Raw genomic sequence first — 6972 nt, 5'->3', positions numbered from 1 at the left:
TCGTAATATTCCAGTATATTTAACATAATTCTCAGGTTATCTAGTAATTGGCGTGATGGTAAAAATCCATTTTGGTCAATATGTATAAATTCATTCAGGAAGCCTTTTAATCTATTTGCTAAAATTGTTGTGAAGATTTTATAATCGGAGTTCAGGAGGGATATTGGTCTATAATTTTTTATATCTGTCGAGGGGGGATCTTCTTTTGGAATTAGGCTAATATTGGCCTGTCTCCATGAATGGGGAATTTCTGCTTTCCCCAGAACTTCATTAAATAAGTCTTTCATATGCTCTCCCATTACCTCAAACATTGTTTTATATAACTCCGCGGGGAGTCCATCTGTACCCGGTGTTTTCAGATTTCCTTGTTTCTTCACTGCTTTTTCAATTTCAGTTAAGGTAATTTCCTCTTCTAATAATTCTTTTGTTAAATTGGGTATTTTAGGTAAATCCTAATTCTCAATATAATTTTTTGTCACCTCTGTTAAGATTTCTTCTTTTTTGTATAACTCTTTATAAAAATCCACTGCAATTCTTTCCTTTCCTCCTTTATCTTTTATTAAATTTCCCTCCTTATCTTCTAACTGATCAATTCGTCTGTTCTGTTTTTCTTTTTTAAGTCTATATGTAAGCCATCTTCCTAATTTATTAGCTGATTCAAAATGTTTTTGCTTTGCTGCTTTTATCTTATCTTTCAGTTTGTCCAATTCTAAAAGATTAAGCTGATGTTTTAACAGTATTATCTGTTCCTTTGCCTCTCTAGCTAGTGGGTTATCTTGTAGCTGTTCCTCAGCCTTTGTTAGTTTATTTATTAAATCACCCCTTTCTTGTTCTTCTTTTTTATGTTTAATGGCCATATGTTTTATAATAAGACCTCTTATAAAGGCTTTAGCAGCATCCCAAATTGTTTGAAGTGGCATTCCCGGTGTCTTATTCTCTTGAAAGAAAAGAGTTATTTCTGTCTTAAGTTTTTGTGTGAATTCAATTTCATTTAAAATCTCTGATCTCATCATCCACCTTCTTCTATTTTTCCCCTCTTTTTGTAATACAACTAGTACCGGATTATGGTCCGCCCAATCATTCGGTAAAATTCTAATTTCTTCTACTTGGGAATTAAATTCTTGTGTCATCCAAATCATGTCCAATCTGGACCACGATTTGTGTCTGGGAGAGTAATAAGTGAATTGCTCTACATTCTGATTATGTTCACGCCAGGTATCTTTCAATCCTAATTTGTCTCTCATTTCCTCACAAATGGCTGGAAGAATCCTTTTATCTTGTCCTCTATTTCCTTTTGGGGGATTTTCTCCTGTTTTATAATCCTAAATCCTATTGCTAATTGCATTGAAATCACCCATGAGACCTACTTGCTCGTATTCCAATTCTCGAATTTCTCTTCATAATCTTCGGAAGAATAATGTTTGTTTAGTATTGGGGGCCTAAATTCCGATCAATAAAATCTTATTTTGCAATAATTCCACCTCCAATATTAGCATCCTTCCCTCTTCATCTGCGAAAATTTGTTTCGGCGAGAGATATTCTTTTACAAATATTGCTACTCCTCTTTTTCTCTCCTCTGAAGCAGCTACAAATAATTTCCCTGCTTTGGGGCATTTCAATAAATTTGTTTGTGACAGTTTAATATGAGTCTCTTGTAAACATGTTATATCCACTTTGGCTTTAGTAATTTTAGCTAAAATACGTCTTCTTTTGGTCGGGGCATTGAGACCATTGACGTTCACTGTCAGTAATCTCACTCCTTGATTCATTTCTATCTATTAATCCCTTTAGTTTTAGCTGCTAATCTAGTCTCTACCCCCTATTCTTCTACTCCTCCTTCTTCCCCCTTCCTCCCTCAAAATTAATTATTCGGATGATGGATTGGGGTTTAATATAGAATAGAAAGGAAATTGAAATTTGGTTAAAATTAGAGATGAAAATGAAGGGTAAAATTGGAAAAACATAGATGAAAGTGAACACTATGGCAAAAAGGACGTGTAGAAATGGTAATCTTAGTTGTAAAAATTGAAAATTGTTTTAATTTGTTAACCAGCCAAATACTCTGATCAACAAAAATATATTGTATGTTTGTGTGTATTTATGTGTAAAGAATAAAGAAAAACTTTTTACAAAAAAAAAACCAACAACAAGTATATGGGGAAGATGTCAGAGAACAATATCACCTGGAAGATAAGTGATTGAAGCAGTAGCAATCAAGCAATTGCCCTAAGATAGGAAGGCAGGCAGAGGTATATTAAGCCTAGAAGAAATTTGTCTGAGGAAGGTTAATATGTCTATTTTAAATTTTGTATTTATATGTTTTGTATTTGTATTTTGTATTTTGTATTTATATGTTTTATTCCATGGCTGTTCACCGCCCTGAGTCCTTTGGGAGTAGGGCGGTATACAAATTCAATATAATAATAATAATAATAATAATAATAATAATAATAATAATAATAATAATAATAATAATAATAATAATAATAAAGAAAGGGTCCCCAATAGTTCAGTTCATCAACCCTTTGTGAAATTTTCAATTGCTTACTGATACTTAAATATATAACTAACAGCACTATTACTACTGCTATAATAACAAATACAACTGCAAAAAATAAGGATTAGGTGGATAAAAATGCCAAATACCTGGTAGACAGCAGTAAACCATACTAATAATAATAAGAACAAATACAAGCAAAGGCAGAGTTGGGAAGACAGCATCACACAGCAAGTGCTGGCTTGGCAAAAAGCTGAAGAAATAGCGAATCACCTAATTAGCTGCTGCAAGAAGATTGCACAAATGGATTACAGCAAAGTTATGACAAAGTACCCATAATGATGCATTGGAAGATCTGCAAGATATACTACTTGCCTGCAAACAAGAACTGGTGGCATCACAAAATAGAAGAAGAAACTAAACTGCTTTGGGACTTTAGAATTCAAACAGACAAGACCTGCTATATAACACCCACACTTAACAATTGTTGGTAAGAAAGACAAAGAACTCTGGCTGGTTCTCTTCTGACAGAAGAAGAGAAGAGAAAGAACTAGAGAAAATCACAAAATACAAAGACCTTCAAATAGAAATGATGGGTCAATAGTGAAGCCACAATTTCAGACTGAAACAGAAATGACCAAAATATTAGACTAGATTTCCCAGAACACTTTTGAGGTGTACTGCTATTCTGGAAAGAACAATAGGATCATCTGAATAAAGCAGAAGGGCAATACTGTAGTTTAGGGGGATGGAAATATCATTTGGACACCTCACTATACCATTGATATAGAATTGAAAAGTAGGGGAACCAAAATAAATATGTTTTAACTCCCTTTTGAGTTGTAAGTAGTTTTGAGTGAAATTCTTGCATATTGTATCTGACCGTAAATGTCATATTGATGTGCAAGGCACAAATTAAATAGCAATAATAATAGCTCTTAGACTTATATATTGCTTCATAGTGCTTTACAATCCTCTCTAAGCAGATTACAGAGTCAATATATTGCCCCCAACACTCTGGGTCCTCACATCAGAGGGGGTGTGGCCAGTGCCAGCAGCGGTACAGCAAATTCCAGGGCTCCTGGAAAATGCTGATATCTCAGCTGCTTTAGGAGATCCCCAGGGATCATAGCTGTCCTGTAGGGACAGTGAAGAACGGAGGCACAGACAGGCACAAACAGGGAAGTCGCAAGTCCCTGAAGTGTCTGCATCAGCCTCCAACCCAACAGCAAGGGAAGACAGTCATTAGGAGCTGTCAAAAGCCGGGTGGCCAAACACAAGAAGAGAAGGAAAAAAGAATGAGGTGATCATCTGGGTGAGAAACTGTGGTCTTGGAAACAAGATTCCTTTATATATTTAACTCCTGAACTTTTAAAACTATTTTACTTGAGAAAATTGGCAAAGAGAGAGGGGAGGGAGTGGAAAAAGACTACCTCCCCACCTCCAGAACAGCTGTGAAGAAGCTGAAGCCATTAATAAAAGCTAATTAGCAAAAGCTGAAAAAGTAATTTAACAAACTGAAAGCAGATTGGGAAAAGAGGCATTTTTGGTTAAAGAAATATAATTTGAAAATTTGAGTTTGGAGTTTCGAAGCTGTGGGTTTATTTTTTCTGTCTTTTAAGACTATTTTGGATTGCAGAGGAAATTAAAGAGATATATTGGACAAAGGCTCTCTCCTTAATGTAGGGGGAGCGGAGGAGCCCTTACAGGGTAGAGCTGAGGAATTTGTGCAGTTTCTGTTAGATAAAGTCGCTCAGATTCGGATGGACCTGGACTCTGATTGGGCAATTCCGACTGAGATGACCAGGGCAGGTCTTAGTCATATTGTGTTGGCTGAGTTTGAGCCTGTGACACCTGAGGAAGTGGACAAGGCTGTGGGTGCGATGAGTTCCTCCACTTGTTTGTTGGACCCGTGCCCCTCCTGGCTGGTGACACGAGGCTGGCTCCTGACTTTAGTTAATGCTTCCTTAAGGGAGGGGTCTTTTCTGCAACCATTAAAGGAAGCAGTTGTAAGGCCCCTCCTCAAGAAGCCTTCCTTAGACCCAGCAGAATTAAAAAACTTTCATCCAGTTTCCAATTTACCCGTTGTGGGGAAGGTTGTAGAGAAAGTGGTGGCACTTCAGCTCCTATGGACATTGGATGAAACGGATTATCTGGACCCTTTTCAATCTGGCTTCAGACCTGGCTACAGCACGGAAACTGCTTTGGTCGCGCTGATGGACGATCTCTGGCGAGCCAGTGATGGGGGTCATTCCTCTATCATGGTGCTACTTGACCTTTCAGCAGCTTTTGACACCATTGACCATGGTATCCTACTAGGCTGACTAAGGGAGTTGGGAGTGGGAGGCACCGTATTATGGTGGTTCTCCTCTTATCTCTCTGGTTGGTCTCAGTCGGTGTTGATAGGAGGACAAAAGGCCCCTCGTTTGTGGAGTGTCTCTGGGCTCAGTCCTCTCTCCCCTTCTATTCAACATCTACATGAAACTGCTAGGGGAGATCATCCAACAATACAGGGTGGGATATCAGCAGTATGCCAATGATACCCAGCTGTATATCTCCACCCCGCATCATTTCAGTGAAGCAGTGGATGTGAAGTGCCAGTGCCTGGAGGCTGTGAGAGTCTAGATGGGAGTCAACAGGCTCAGACTTAACCCAGACAAGACCGAGTGGCTCTGGGTATTGCCTCCCAAGGACCATGTCGATTGTCCATCCTTAACCTGGGGGGGGGGAGAAGCTGTCCCCCTCAGAATGGGTTCGGAATTTGGGTGTCCTCCTTGACCCACAGCTGAGATTAGAGCAACACCTGGCAGCTGTGGCTAAGGGGACCTTTGTACTTTGTAGAGGGAATCTATTTTATCCTGGAACCAGATTATGTGTTTTATTTTTCTTTTATCTTATTGATAAGGTCACAAGACTAATCAATTGATGTTCTGTTCTGTTCTGTTCTGTTCATAATCATAACATTCTTTATTTTCTTGCTCTACTGAGTTCCAATGAACTCTAATATAAAGCTCCCAATTCTTCTGCCAAACCTACCAGTCACACAAGGCTGTCAGAGCTTAGAGAGGTAACAAGAGAGGAATTTGTGAGGAAGGAAATGACTTTATCCAGCACTTTTATTATTCTGTGAGATTGGGAAGCTGTTGGAGGAAAAGCAGTAGCTCTTTATCTACAGAACGGGACAACAAAAGGGGCCTGCATAAGCGCACCAATGTGCCTACTGTCCCTGTCCTAATGTCCCCCTTTTATTTGTAACCATTTCATGTATTATTAACCATGTTTATATCTATATCTGTTATCTAATATGTGCTTGACAAAATAAATAAAAATAAAAAATAAAACTTGATGCAGCAAACTCACCATGGCCAACTTCCTGCAGGTTAACTCACTGCAGGATAATTCAACAATTCAATTTAATTATTTAAAATAATTTTAAAAATAATTTTAATTTTTGTCATTCACATTTCATTTTGTCCCTCCGTTTGCATCCTTTCTTTAATTATTCTATTCCACCATTTGTTTGATGTTAGTGTGATTCTTGCCCTGCAGAGATTTGGCCCATGGTGAGTTGGTCAGGTGTGATTTGTCCCCGGTGTGTGGTCAGCCCTCAGGTGGTGTAGAGACTTGGACTGAGACTGAGGGAGCTGAAGTGACCCATAATATTTTCCCAATTGGAGAAATCTATAACAGGTGGTGTGCCAGCTACCTGCCTAACTGAGCCAGTGAAGTTCAAGGCAGGGAACTACATGGAGACTATTTAATTTATTTTAATCCCTGGCTATGACTGAGGCCATGGTCCTAGGCCTGGCATGGTGGCAAAAGTGGAACCCTTCTGTGGATTGGGACAAAGATAGGAGGGGGATGCAGAAAAAAGCTTCTAATTGGCAAGGGCCATGGAAAGTGCAGAGGACCAGCCCTGCACCTTAAGTTAGGAAAGGAAAAGCAGAACCTGCGAATACACTAAGAAGAGGAGATGGGTTAGAACTGATAATTATGGCAGAATATTGTGACTTGGCTGAGGTTTTTAGTGCTCCCACCTCATCAACCCACTGACTATGCAGTAGAGGTCATACCGGGAGCTAAACTGCCCAAGCCAAACATGTACTTGATGACCCCCAAAGAGATAGATGTGTTTCAAGCATTTATAGATAAGAACCTGGAATGGGGGTTCATTCAGCCAGTGAAATCAAGAATGGCTGCCCCGGTACTCTTCAAGGAAAAGAAAGAAGGGTCCCTTAGGTTTCACGTAGATTACAGGGGGCTGAACTGCTTATGTGTCTCCCCCTAATGAGAGACATACCGTGTGTCCCTGAAAATACAACCTACCATGCAAACCTACCATGAAAACAAGCATCAGCCCAATTGTCACTTCTCCTATGAGGCGCCCACGGCAGTCATGCCTGGGTAGTGACACGACTGACAACCAATAGGACCGAGTCTACTGAATTTTGATACTGCCCCTTCCTTCGTTATCC

This window comes from Pantherophis guttatus, chromosome 3 (assembly GCF_059756535.1).
Source record: "Pantherophis guttatus breed Tessera chromosome 3, ASM5975653v1, whole genome shotgun sequence".
NCBI lineage: Eukaryota > Metazoa > Chordata > Lepidosauria > Squamata > Colubridae > Pantherophis > Pantherophis guttatus.
This window is presented reverse-complemented; position numbering follows the sequence as displayed.